General features: G+C 37.9%; 1 protein-coding gene across 1 annotated transcript in view; it reads left to right on the top strand.

The window, feature by feature from the left end:
* Positions 1-13251, top strand: part of LOC150100847 (voltage-dependent calcium channel type A subunit alpha-1-like) — a 1659894-nt gene that overhangs the window by 1289107 nt on the left and 357536 nt on the right. The window lies entirely within an intron of this gene.

Raw genomic sequence — 13251 nt, forward strand, 5'->3', positions numbered from 1 at the left:
TACAATGATCATAAAAGAGAAGTTAATTTCCCGACATGTAATAATAAACACTCATCCCACAATACGGATTGATTACCCTATTATCGGAATGGATTCTCCTTCTTCTGACATGCACAGAAGTGTCAAAGGGTCTTGTATCTGTGGGTGTACTATACCTTTCATTAAGGGCAGACAAAAAAAAAAAAAGAAAGAAGATCTTTTGTGATTTCATGCATTGTACTTTTATATGTAAAATACATATTGTTTGCCATGTGTTAATCCCACCTTTATCCTTGAGCATTGAACAAGCATATTATTATTATCATTGTTAATTTTGCCTTGCACCTCCATAGAGTCTCAGGACTCATTGCAGGAAATCACTCATCACTACATAGGCATATAAACATACAATTAACAGGCTTAGTGTGTTAACTGCATGTGCCAGACAGTGACCTAAGATTGGTAATTTTTAGTTCTGATCTTCTGTATTAATAAAACACTGAAAAAAATATGTAAAATGATAAATACTTAAAATGAATATTAAATGATATTTAGTATCAAATTAAATGATTCAAAATATTGACTGACATTGCAGCCAAAGTCGACAAGAGAATTTATAATCTAGAGTATATAAAAAAAAGCCAGACTTTATTTCAGCAATGTTAAAATTCATAGAAATAGAAGATATTAAGATCCATCCTCATATCATAAATGAAGAAAAAAATTTAAATTTGAAATTTTTCGAAAATTGACCAAAGAACTTATGACAATACAATTCCTGGCATCGAAGTTGCGTTAGCTTGCACTAATTAAAAGACATAAGCACTGCTCAGACATCTGTTTTTTATTAATGTTTGTGATAATGGTTTCACTGGGCTAACAGCTGTTTCAAACTAGTTGATAGACATATTTATCATCTAGAATCTTAAATTACTTAATAATCGTTACATTAACAACAGATTCTGGTAATGTGTTCCATTCACTGACAATTCTCCATGTAAAAATTCTACTACGAACACCCCTCTCCACCACACTCTTATATAATTTCTAGGAATGTCCTCTGGTTTTTTCCTCTCTTGCCTTCTACTTTTTTTATACCATCTGGATTCATCTGATAAAATCCTCTCATTAACATAAATGTCTCTATCATATCACTCTTTTTCTCCTATCCACCAAACTCTGCAATCCACATTTCTTGATCCACTTTCCATAGCCAGCATTTCAAAGTCCCAATATTTTCTTAGTCACTCATCTCTGGATCCTTTCTAATGTTTCCACATCACATTAAAAACGAGATGACTAAATCTGAGACAAGAGTCCAAGTGTCGCCTGACCACTGCTTTATATAGTGCCACAACCACTTCCTTATCCCTAACAGCAGATGTATTCCTGTTAGAGTACTTCTTATCATTGCAGCACTATGATGTGCAGCCTTTGCAACACTTGCAATATGCTTTGTAAACTACAGTCTACTGTCAACCATCACTTCCAAATCTCAAATCGCATCTACTTCTTGCAGTACGGCACCATTGATATAATGCACAGCCTTATATTTCTCCACTCCAAAATGCAACACCTGCACTTATTGATATTAAAACTACAACTCCCACTCCTTTGTCCAAGGCAAGCATTTATTCAAATCTTCCTGAAGGGAATTAACATCAGGAGTCAGTTTTAATACTAGAGGGATAGGGCAGGTTCGAGGTTTAGAGGTACAAAAGGAGAGTGTGTTTCAAATACTTAGTACTCTGGATGTCAGTAAAACTGTGGGACTGGATGGTATTTCACCACGAGTTTTGAGAGAATGTACTAGGGAACTGACAGTGCCTTTGACCTCGCTTTTCAATGAAAGTCTGGCTGTGGGAAAGGTGCCCATGAAGGGAAGGAAGGTAAGATAGTGCCATTGCATAAGGGCTGTAGCAGACTAGAAGTGTCTAATTATAGGCCAGTTTGCATGTTCAGTAGTTGTTATGATCTTGGAGAAAGTAGTGAGGGACGTATACAGCATTGGGCAGATGAGGGTGGTGTTATTCATGAGAGTCAGCATGGATTTGTGAAGGGGCGCTCTTGTTTTAGCAATATGCTAGCCTTTTATAATAAAGTTTTAAGAACATTAGATGAGGTAAAGGCATATACTGCCATTTTCTTAGACTTAGCAAAAGCATGTGACAGGGTGCACATGATAAGCTGATAGTTAAGTTGCAGCACATGTGTCTGGATATCAGATTGGTCAACTGGATTCAGGAATGGCTGTCCGATAGGTATCAGAGAGTTGTGTATGGTGGGACAGTTTCAAGGAGGCAGAGGGTTACAAGTGGAGTCCCACAGGGTTCAGTACTGGGACCTATATTGTTTAACCTTTATATCAATGACATTTTCAGTGTATTGCAAGGGGATATTCAGTTGTTTGCAGATGATGCAAAGCTGGGAAGGATTATTAGTAATAGTGCAGATGTGGTAGACCTGCAAGAGGATTTGAATAAGCTGAATAGATGGGAAAGGGAATGGGGGTTTCAGTTTAATGCAGCAAAATGTAAGGTCTTGAGGTTTGGGAAACATCAATGGGAAGTTGCATACTCTATGGGAGGAGTTATACTGGAGGAAGTTGGGGAGACAACTTCCTCCAGTTTTCAGATTTGGTCCCCAGGATTTGAAGCGGATAAATTAACTGCGGAAATGATACACAGGCAGATAACAAAGATGGTTTCAGGACTGTAGTATGTTAGTTATGAGGATCAGCTGAGGATATGTGGACTGCCGAGTTTGGTGGATAGAAGAGGGAGAGGTGATATGAATGAGACTTTTAAACTGTTGAGATGTGGTTACAGCGTTGACACTGGGGAGCTCTTTTGCTTGGTTGAACAGCGGGAAGGAGTGATGACAAGAGGCCATCCCTGGAAGTTATGAAAGGAAACTGTTTGCAAGATGGTGAGGAGTGGTTTCTTTGCATGGAGGGTGGTTGAACTATGGAATGCATTGCCTGATGGAATGGTGAGAGCGAGAACGGTCAATGAGTTTAAGGAGTGGTATGATTGTCTTTGTGTTTCTTAGGGGGAACCTCCCCTTGATGAGTCTTGATAGACTTTGTGTTTCTTAGGAAGGACTTCCCACGATAAGTCTTTTGACTCCATGGAGGCCTGAATAATAATAATGATAATAATAATATGTCTCAATCATATCTCCCTTCCCTCTTTCTCCTGTTCACGAGGCTTTGCAACTTACATTCTCTCAATCTGCCCAAAGACTACTAACTAGCTTTGTGAACTTCTCTGGGCCCTTTTCCAACATATTCTTGTCACCATTAAAACCTGGCAACCAAATCTGTGCACAATAATCCACGGGAGGCCTGATCGAGGCCCTATACAGTGGCATCATAACCTCTGTATTTCTGCATGTTATGGTCCTTTGCATCATTGTCATTATCCAATGTGACGTCTTCACAACTTGTGCAATGTGGCCCCCGAATTTAAGGTCCTTGTCCACAATTACTCCTAGATCTCTCATCTCCTCTACTTCGTTTAAAGTTTCCCCACCAAGTGCATACTTCACATCCCATCTTTGCTTATCAAATCTCAAAACCTTAAACTTTGCAACATTGAACTGATAGTTCCACTTTCCTGCCCATTCATGCAATCTATTGACGTTCTCCTGCAAGGCCATAACATCTACTTGACTCTGCATTACTTTCTGTAGTTTTGCATCATCTGCAAACAGCTGCATATCACTAGTTAAGCCCATACCAATATCATTGACATACAAACTGAACTGATCCCTGCGGTACCACTAGTGACCTTCCTCTTTCGGAATATGCATTCCATATACAACTTTCTGAAACCTGACAGCCAGTCACCAACTCAGAAGTATCTTATCCAATCCCATCTGTTTCAGTTTATTTACCAGCTTGTTGTGTGCAGTCTATCAAAACCTTTTGCAAAATTCAAATACACCACTGTAAATGCATATCCTCTTTCCAAGGTATTTATCACCTTATACAAGCAAATTAGTGAAACATGATCTCCCCTTAATAAACCCCAGCTGATAACCACAACAAAACTGCTGTTTTCAACCTAATTCTATATCCTACTTCTCATCAATCTGTCTAGTATCTTCAACACAAATCCAGATATACAGATTGGCCTATAATTTGAAACCACATCCTTATCACCTCATTTATACAGTGAAATAATTTTAACTTCTTTCTACTCCCTTGCAACTTGTGCTGTTGCAAAACTCTTATTAAATAGGCGTGCCAACACTACTGCCAATTCCCTGGAACATTCCCTTAAGATGTGTGGTGACATGTCATCAAATCCTATCGCCTTATTGACATCAAGTTTGTTTATTTCCTCAAATACCTCCTGCTCACTCACAGTTAACCCATCCTCTCCTATTATGGCATATTCCCAACAATAACAATATAAATGAAACAACAAGGGTTGTATGCCAGTTGAAAAACATTCCACGATTATTGGACTCCTTCTCTAAATCATATTCATTCAGATAAATTAAAGATACCAAGAAATTATATTCTTGGTTTCATCCTTTATCCAAGCGTAAACAAATAAAGTTTGCATGTGAAGTCACTTCACACCTGGACTGCTTGTATATAGAGGCTAATGATTTCATGTTTATTGCCGTAATATCACATAATTGCAATGCTCATATCCTTACAGACATGTATAATACTATGCATTATGGGAAATTACACTTGAATAATGGATGAAACTAAGAATATAATTTTCTTGTCATCTTTAATTTATAGTGTAACCAATTGAAAAAACTTTCAACATATTCATTCAGAGTTGTAGACTTGTTTTTTTGCTTAACAAGAACAAAACAAAAGGCTAGAACTAAGCCGATATCCTTATTTTGGATATCATAAGTTGTCTACTACTGTAGGTTTGATCATAACTTTTATGAACAGATCTGTGGAATTTCTGTTTTTTAGAGATAAAGGTGACTGTCTAAAAACAAATATTGTTATTAGTTTTGTCAATTCCGCTCACCTGAGGTGGGCTTCTATCAATAAATTTAGGAATTCCATAAAATTAATGATAATTTTAACCTTATTTTTTCAACTTTTTTAAAATTATTACTTCCAAATTTAATGTAATAAAATGTTCAATAAAGCTGGTAGCTCAAAGAAGGGAAAGAAAGATGGTTATCATACTTGTCAACATATTGAAATTATCATCCATTCTATACTTAAATTATCTTTTTCTCAGAAGTTGTTTTTACTTTTCTCAAGTTGTTAACACATGAAGTAGACACATATACAACAAATGCTAAAGTAGACATTCTGATAATTTTTTTTATTTGACTTCAAATAGCATTGATAGAACATTTATGTTATATATAATATCAGTAATTTTTCTAAAATGTAATATATTGTCATATTTCATATCTCATATGGTTTTTCTTCTATATAAAATATTATTATTATTATTACGTGACACCTCCAGGGAGTCCAAGGGACTCATCGAGGGAGGGCACCAACTCTAAAACTCTCTGTCTCCACCACTCAATCCACTAACTACTATCATCATCTATACCAACGCCATCTACAGCTCACTGCCACCGCTGGTATTTTCAGAGACACTCACAAACATCGATGCCCACAGCAGGATTTGAACCTGCAGCCATTTGGCTGGAGAGCGGATACACTAACCACTTGGCCAACCAGGCCGGCATCTTATTTTTTGGATCTTTTGCATATTTGCATCTTAAACTATATAATAGCAATTCAGCTCACCATATAATGTCAATGAAGCTCAAACTTCAATTCCCTAGAACCTCTGTGGATGAGGTCTCTATAAATTCTCCTATATATATTGTGTTGTCTTTTAATGCTATCTAAATGCCAGTTACTCTTTACTTAGTTGGTTTCATTCTAAAGAAACAAATTTTCTTTCAAAAACTTTTCCCCCCTTAAAACAGGTAATCTGATCAGGACACAGCACTTAAGAGATATAAATACACTGGTTTCAGAGCCTGAGTTGCTTCAGCTGTAATTCCAAATAACACAATGTGGAGATAAAAAAGTAATCACCTTGTAATCAATTCTTTTTTTAATCTCCACATACTTGCCACGAGAAATTTGGTATTGTATCACCCTTCAAGTAAACTTGATCAAACAATGTTCTTTATCTGCTATTGCTTTCAATATCTTTGACAGAAAGATATCGAATGGAAAAAACTATTATGAAAAAACTAGTATCTTATGTAGAGTTTCTGTTGTTAATGCATTTATATTGTGTAGAAAAGCACAACTGATTGTTCTGTTTGTTTGTTTTTTATATAAAAGTAGTCATGCAGGTAATATACCATATTTGTATGTAGTGCTATTATGTGTAATATTTTTATCCTCATGTTATTATATATAAATCACTATGTGAATCAAATCTTATGCTGTTGAGAACCTTCAGAAAGATTGGAGAGATATACCAACAAATACTGAATAAATGTTGCATGTTTTGAATTGTTAGAGGACATTCAGTACAGGACATTCTTTCAGGTTATTTAATGAAAGTCTTGCAGTGGGTAGGGTTCCTAAGAAGTGGAAAGAAGGCAAATAGTACCATTCCACAAGCATAGTTCTAGGAGAGAAGCTTCCAATTATAAACCAGTCTGTATAACTTCGGTTGTGGTCAAGGTTTTGGAGAGATTAATTAGGTGTAGAATATAAGATTAGGTTGATGGACGTAGCAGTCTTTATGATGGACAGCATGGATTTCTACAGGTTAGATCTTGTTTTAGCAACTTACTTTCATTTTATGATAGGGTAGTGGGTGTGTTAGATAACGGAGAATCATATGCAGTGATATTCTTAGACTTTGCAAAAGCATAGGATAAACTACCACATAATAAGTTGGTGCATAAGCTACAGAGAATGGGAATAGATAGTATATTGTTAGATGGATCGGAGATTGGCTCTTTGAACAATACCAACAGGTTGTGTATGATGGAGCAGTGTCTCAAAAAAGGAAGGTAACCAGTGACATGCCCAGGGTTTTGTTCTTGGGCCCCTGCTGTTTTAACTTTTTTTTAAATGATATATCATGTGGACTGAGTGGGATTCTTCAGTTGTTTTCTGATGATGCAAAGTTGGGAAGAATTATAAGTAGCACTGCTGATGTTAATTCCCTTCAGGAAGATTTTACTAAACTTTTGACTCGAACAAAGGAGTTGAGTTGTAGTTTTAATATCAATAAGTGCACTTGTGGCATTCTGGAGTGGAGAAATATAAGGCTGTGCACTATATATCAAAAATGCCGTATTGCAGAAAGTGGATGAGATTTGAAATTTGGAAGTGATGGTTGACAGTAGACTGAAGTTTAGAAAGCATATTTCAAGTGTTGCAAAGGCTGCACATCGTAGTGCTGTTATGATAAGAAGTACTCTAATATGCAAGGATAAGGAAGTGGTTGTGCCACTGTGTAAGGCACTGGTCAGACCACACTTCAACTATTGTCTCAGATTTAGTCATCTCATTTTCAATGTGATGTGGATACATTAGAGAGGATCCAGAGATGAGTGACTAAGACAATATCGGGACCCTGGAATGCTGGCTATGGAAAGAGGATCAAGAAATGTGGATTGCAGAGTTTGGTGGATAGGAGGAAAAGAGTGATATGACAGAGAAAGTGAGGTTAATGAGAGGATTTTATTGGATTAATCCAAATATGATTATGAAAAGAGTAGAAGGAGAGAGGATAAACCAGAAGTCATCCCGCTCATGAGTCAAGGGCAGTGACATGTGTAAGAAGAGCTCCTGATTGAGATAAGTTTTCTAGGAATAATTAAGTATATATGCGTAATTGATTGAGTAAGGGCAGCTGTAAACGTTGTGCGCTACTGGTTTTATTAGAGTGGGGGATTTTATTTTTTTGCCTAAACTTAATTACGAAATCGTTATTATTAGACCTAGTAACCTGCAAAAAAAAAAAAAAAAAAATGGCATCAGCATTATCATTCCATGATTTTAATTTAGATTTCAGTTGTTTCGTTAAGTGTGAGGTTTGTTATATGTATTCTTTCGATTACATAAATGATTTGTGGATATTTAATGCAGATCGAAGGAGGGTGTGTGCGAAGTGTGACCTGAACGAGGAATTGATGAATGCAAATATGAAATTGATGACAGAAAGTGTTAGTAGCGAAAATGTCGCGGGGAAAATGAGTGCACGTTTGAAAGAAAAGGATGGTGAGAAGAGGGGTGAAAAATGTTAAAAAATTAGAAAAAAGAAAAAGACCGATTTGAAACCCATAACAGATGTTAAAATGGACGAAAATGAGGCAAGAGTGGCGGAAGGAAATGAAATTGAGAGAACGAACAAAACTAGAAATGGCGTGATGCAGGAATCGAAAGTGAAAAAAATCGAAAGAATGAATGATAGCGAAAGCTCGATGCATGTTGGACGGAAAGTACAGAAACAAAGAAAGATGAATGAGAGTGAAAGTGAGAAGAATAATAGCGAAAGTTGGATACATGTTGGACCGAAAGTACAGAAACAAAGATGGATGAATGAGAGTGAAATTGAGAAGAGGAGGGTCGAGAGTTAGAAAGTTAGAAAGACTGAATGATAGAGAGAATGTGGTGCGACATTTGGAAGTTGAATTGGATGAGGCAAGAAATGAAATGGATGAAAATTCAAGTAAAAACTAATAAAATAAATCATAATGGCATGAAAGAGTTAATGAAAGATGCGCGAGTGGTGTTGTATGTAATTATAAATGAGGTATCAAATCATCCAACAATTGGTGAGAGTGACCATGAGGTGATTACCTGGGTGGTTGCCAGCAGTGTGACCTCTGTGAGAAAAGGGTATATGTGAAACTACAAGGGGGAGTGATTATGAAGAGCACAGGAGACAGCTTGCGGGTGTAGCATGGAATGAGGAGTTAGCTGGAAAAGAGATCAGTGCAGCTTGGGGGATTTTCAAAAAACTGTCTAGTAGATGCAATGTCTAAATGTATTCCAAGATTGAGAAGGTTAAATAAAGTAGGTGTGAGATGGATGAATAAAGAGATTAAGAATGCGATACAGAGGAAAAAGGGCATTGTGGAGCAGCATAAGAGAAGTGGAAATAACCAATTCCATGAGGCCTACAAAGACCAAGCAAGGAGGGTGACTTGATTGGTGAGAGTAGCTAAAGAGAGGTATGAACAGCAGTTAGCTAATGAAGCCAAATGGAATCCTAAGGAGTTCTTTCGATATGTAGCTAGCAAAAAAAAAGAATGATTATGGAAGGATGACATTGATTGGAGAAAATGGTATAAAGACAGCTGTTGCAGAAGGTGTGGTGGAGATACTTAATGAGCAGTTCATAAAGATCTTTCAGTCTTGTGAATGTGACTTCATGGAGGAATTGAGAGCAGTTGATGATGGGGAGGAGTGAATGACTGTAGGTGAGCAAGAGGTGTATGGGGAGTTGAGTAAACTAGATGTTAATAAGGCTGTGGGACTTGATAATATATCACCACATATTCTGAAGGCATGTGCCAGGGAGTTGACACCTGCCTTGACATATTTTTTTAATATGAGTGTTGCACTCGGTCAAGTTCCTAAGGAGTGGAAGGAGGGCAAGATTGTGCCACTTCATAAAAGAGGTGATCGAACTCAAGCATCAAACTATAGGCCTATCTGTGTGTCAGGTGTTGTGGTTAAGTTGTTGGAGAAGCTTGTGAGAACTAGGATCCAGAGTTGGGCTGACACCAATGGTATTATCTTTGATGGGCAGCATGGATTTGCTAAAGGGAGATCATGTTTTAGTAATCTACTTACTTATTACAATAAAGTGATTGCTTACTTGGACAGAGGAAAAGGATACACAGTAATATACTTGGATTTTGCAAAGGCTTTTGATAGAGTACCTCATAATAGGTTGATAGTCAAACTAGAGCATATGGGGGGTTGGATGTTAGATTGGTGCATTGGATTGGAGACTGGCTATCTGATAGGTATCAACAAGTTGTGTATGGGGAAGCGATATCCAGGAAAAGGAAAGTCACTAGTAGAGTGCCTCAGGGGTCTGTTTTAGGTCCATTGCTGTTTAACTTGTATATTAATGATATAGGTGAAGATTTGGATGGAGATATCAGTTGTTTGCAGATGCTGCAAAGTTGGGAAGAACCATGAAGAGTAGTGAAGATGTTGTGACCTTATAGGAAGACTTGAATATATTGATTGATTGGGCATGGAAATGGGGATGTGACTTCAATGTTGCAAAATGTAAGGTTTTAAATTTGGAAAACAAAGATGGGATACAGAATTTATGCTTGGTGAGAATATATTGTTGGAGGTAGAGGAAATAAGAAATCTGGGGGGTGATAGTGGATAAAGATCTAAAATTTAGGGGTCACATCACCAAAATTGAGAAGACAGCACAAAGACTTCTGGGAATAATGCAGAGAACACTGACGTATAGAAGTAGGGAGATTCTTGTTCCATTGTATAAGGCTTTGATTAGGCCACACATGGACTATTGTGCCCAGATTTGGTCACCGGGTTTTCAGAAGGATGAAGAGAAGTTGGAAAGGGTCCAAAGGCGACTGACTAAGATAGTTTCTGACCTCTGGAATGCCAAGTATGAGGAAAGATTGAGAAGATGTAATTTGAAGTCTGGTGGACAGGAGGAAGAGGGGAGATATGATAGAGACCTACAAGTTGGTAAGCGGTTCTTAGAGGATCAATGCTGGAGAAGTTCTTCAGAGAATAGTGGGAGATCAAGGGAGAACCAGAGGTCATCCCTGGAAACTGTATAAATAGGGTGTAAGTAGGGGAGTTAGAGGCAGGTTTTTTTCGTGCAGAGTTGTGAATGATTGGAATGCCTTGCCCGAAAGTGTGGTGTCTGCAAGGAGTTGTTTTTAAGACACTGTATGTTGAGCTGTGTGTGTGTGATAAAAGGATCTTCCAGATCAGTCTTTGACTCCATGAGGTCTTGGGGTAATAATAATAATCCCTGGAAGTCATGTAAGAGTGGCGAAGAGGTGAGGAGTAGATGTTTTACATGGAGAATTGTCAGTGAATGGAACTCTAATGAGGTCCATTCACTGACATTTAATACTCCTTGCATTAACAACATGTTCTGGTAATATGTTGTTAATGCAAGGTGTGTTAAAAAGTTTAAGATTCATTAAGATAAATATGTTGTCAGTTGAATGAATCTCCCACTATAAGTCTGACAGCTCCATAGAGGGGACCAATAATGATGATAATGCTTTTGGCATTATTAAAAAGGCATAGCAAGTGACTTTTAAGCTTCTACATGCCCGTGCTTCATATTTGGTCTGTTTGACTCAATCTAGATCAGCAACCTACAATTCAGTATTCCCAAACTCTGCCTCAAAATCCTGTCTTTCTTCACATTAACCCTTATTATTCCTGTTTTAATATTCATTCACTTTGTGCCTGCCACATAACCTTTCATTTTTCAACCCTAACAGATCTGGTTTCCCTACACATTCCTTTTCTCACTGACTTTCACCTTCTCCAAACACCTGATTTCATATCCATTCATGAGCAAGTCATCATTCATATGCATCACCATGTCCATTACCACCACCACCAACAACAACAGTCATCTAAACCAGATGACTGTTGTTGTTGTTCCTTTCAGAACCTCAACTGGCAACCTTAAACTTCAACTGCCCAAACTATATATTATACAGTTCTTTCCACCATAAAGGTGGCACTTCCACATTCATAAGAACTGACATGCTATGTTATAGATTGCAAAACCTCAAATCCCCACTGTTTGATTTGCTTTGACTCAAAATTTCCCTACCAAATCAACCTGCCTTTCACATATGCTCTCTCTATCACTCACCAAACTCCATTAGCCACTTTCTGACCTCATAAACTATCTCTCTCTAAAGCTCATACAGTTGAACTTCTGCAGTCATCATGTAGAAGTTCAGCTTTGTGGAGCCAAAATACCCAATAGTGATGTCATCCTTCTTGGGGACTTCAATTTCCATAACTCATATTGGCTTCCCTTCTGCAGTTTCACTGAACAATTAGGCAGGGATGCTGAGCTGTTTACCATCAGCAATGACCTATCATAGATCATCAATCTTCCTATCAGAATACCTGACAACCCCCTCCAATTTGCCAACACACATCATTTCTTTTTTACAAGTTTCCTTTCCAAGTATACCGTGGCTGTCAATTCTTCTCTTGGTAACTCAAATCACAACCTCATGCAAGTCTCTTTTCATGCAACACATCACCCACCAATTCACAGTCTCATGTCTTTTGGCACTGCAAGGGTGCCAACTTGGAGGACCTCTGTGACTTCTGTTCCTTCTTCCCGTGGTCCAACTACTGCTTTAGTTCTTCTGATCCAAAAAAAAAAAAAAAAAACACCCGTTCAGACCAAATAACAGAAATCATCTTCACATAAATGAAGGCTTTCATCCCTTATTCCACTCTAAATTCTCAGCCACCATCTAACCCTTGTTTCTCAAAAAAAAGTGTGCCAATGTAGTAAAAGAAAAAATCTGCTTACCATAATTGGCTCAAGACCAAAACTCCAGCTGCCCTCTCTGCCTATACTGCAACCTGCAACAGTTGCAAAAGAATCATCACCAAGTCCAAGTCAGACTTTGAAAGGGTCAAATGCTGCAAACTTGCCTCCTATCCAAATAGCTGTCACTCCCTCTTGTCCCTTGTCAAGGCCATTGGGTGCAACTTCTACCCATCCAGGTTCCCAACATTCTCACATTGGAATGGTACTATAGTTATCTCACCTAAAGACAAGGCTGACTTACTGGCATCGCTCTTCTCTTCCAATCCCTGCATTCCTCCATTACCTGGGTAAAGTTCAGTCCATTCCAACAAGAATGGCTCCCTCCATGTCACATTTAGTATTCTGCCAAAAAGAAATCTTAAGAATCCTTAATAACCTGAACAAACAAGGCATCTGGTCCTGATGGTATCACCCCCCCCCATTATGTTAAAAAATTGTGCCCCAGAACTAACACCTATCTTGTATTGCCTCTGCAATTTATCCTATTCAACTGGCATCTATCCTACAACATGGAAACAAGTCCACATCCAACTGATCCTAAAGAAAGGTGATCAGAATCAACCAATGAACCACTGTCTAATTGTCCTCAGTTCTGTTCTTTCTAAAATTATGGAGAAGGTCATCAACAGCCATCTCTTGAAGTACATAGAGACCTACCAACTAATCATTGTCCAGCAGCATGGATTCTGCTACTTGTAATCTACAGCTGATCTTGCTTTCACCATCCACCTCTGGACTCAAG

This window comes from Typopeltis vanoorti, chromosome 12 (assembly GCF_054136105.1).
Source record: "Typopeltis vanoorti isolate ZY-2024b chromosome 12, IOZ_Tvanoo_1.0, whole genome shotgun sequence".
NCBI classification, from domain to species: Eukaryota; Metazoa; Arthropoda; class Arachnida; order Uropygi; family Thelyphonidae; genus Typopeltis; species Typopeltis vanoorti.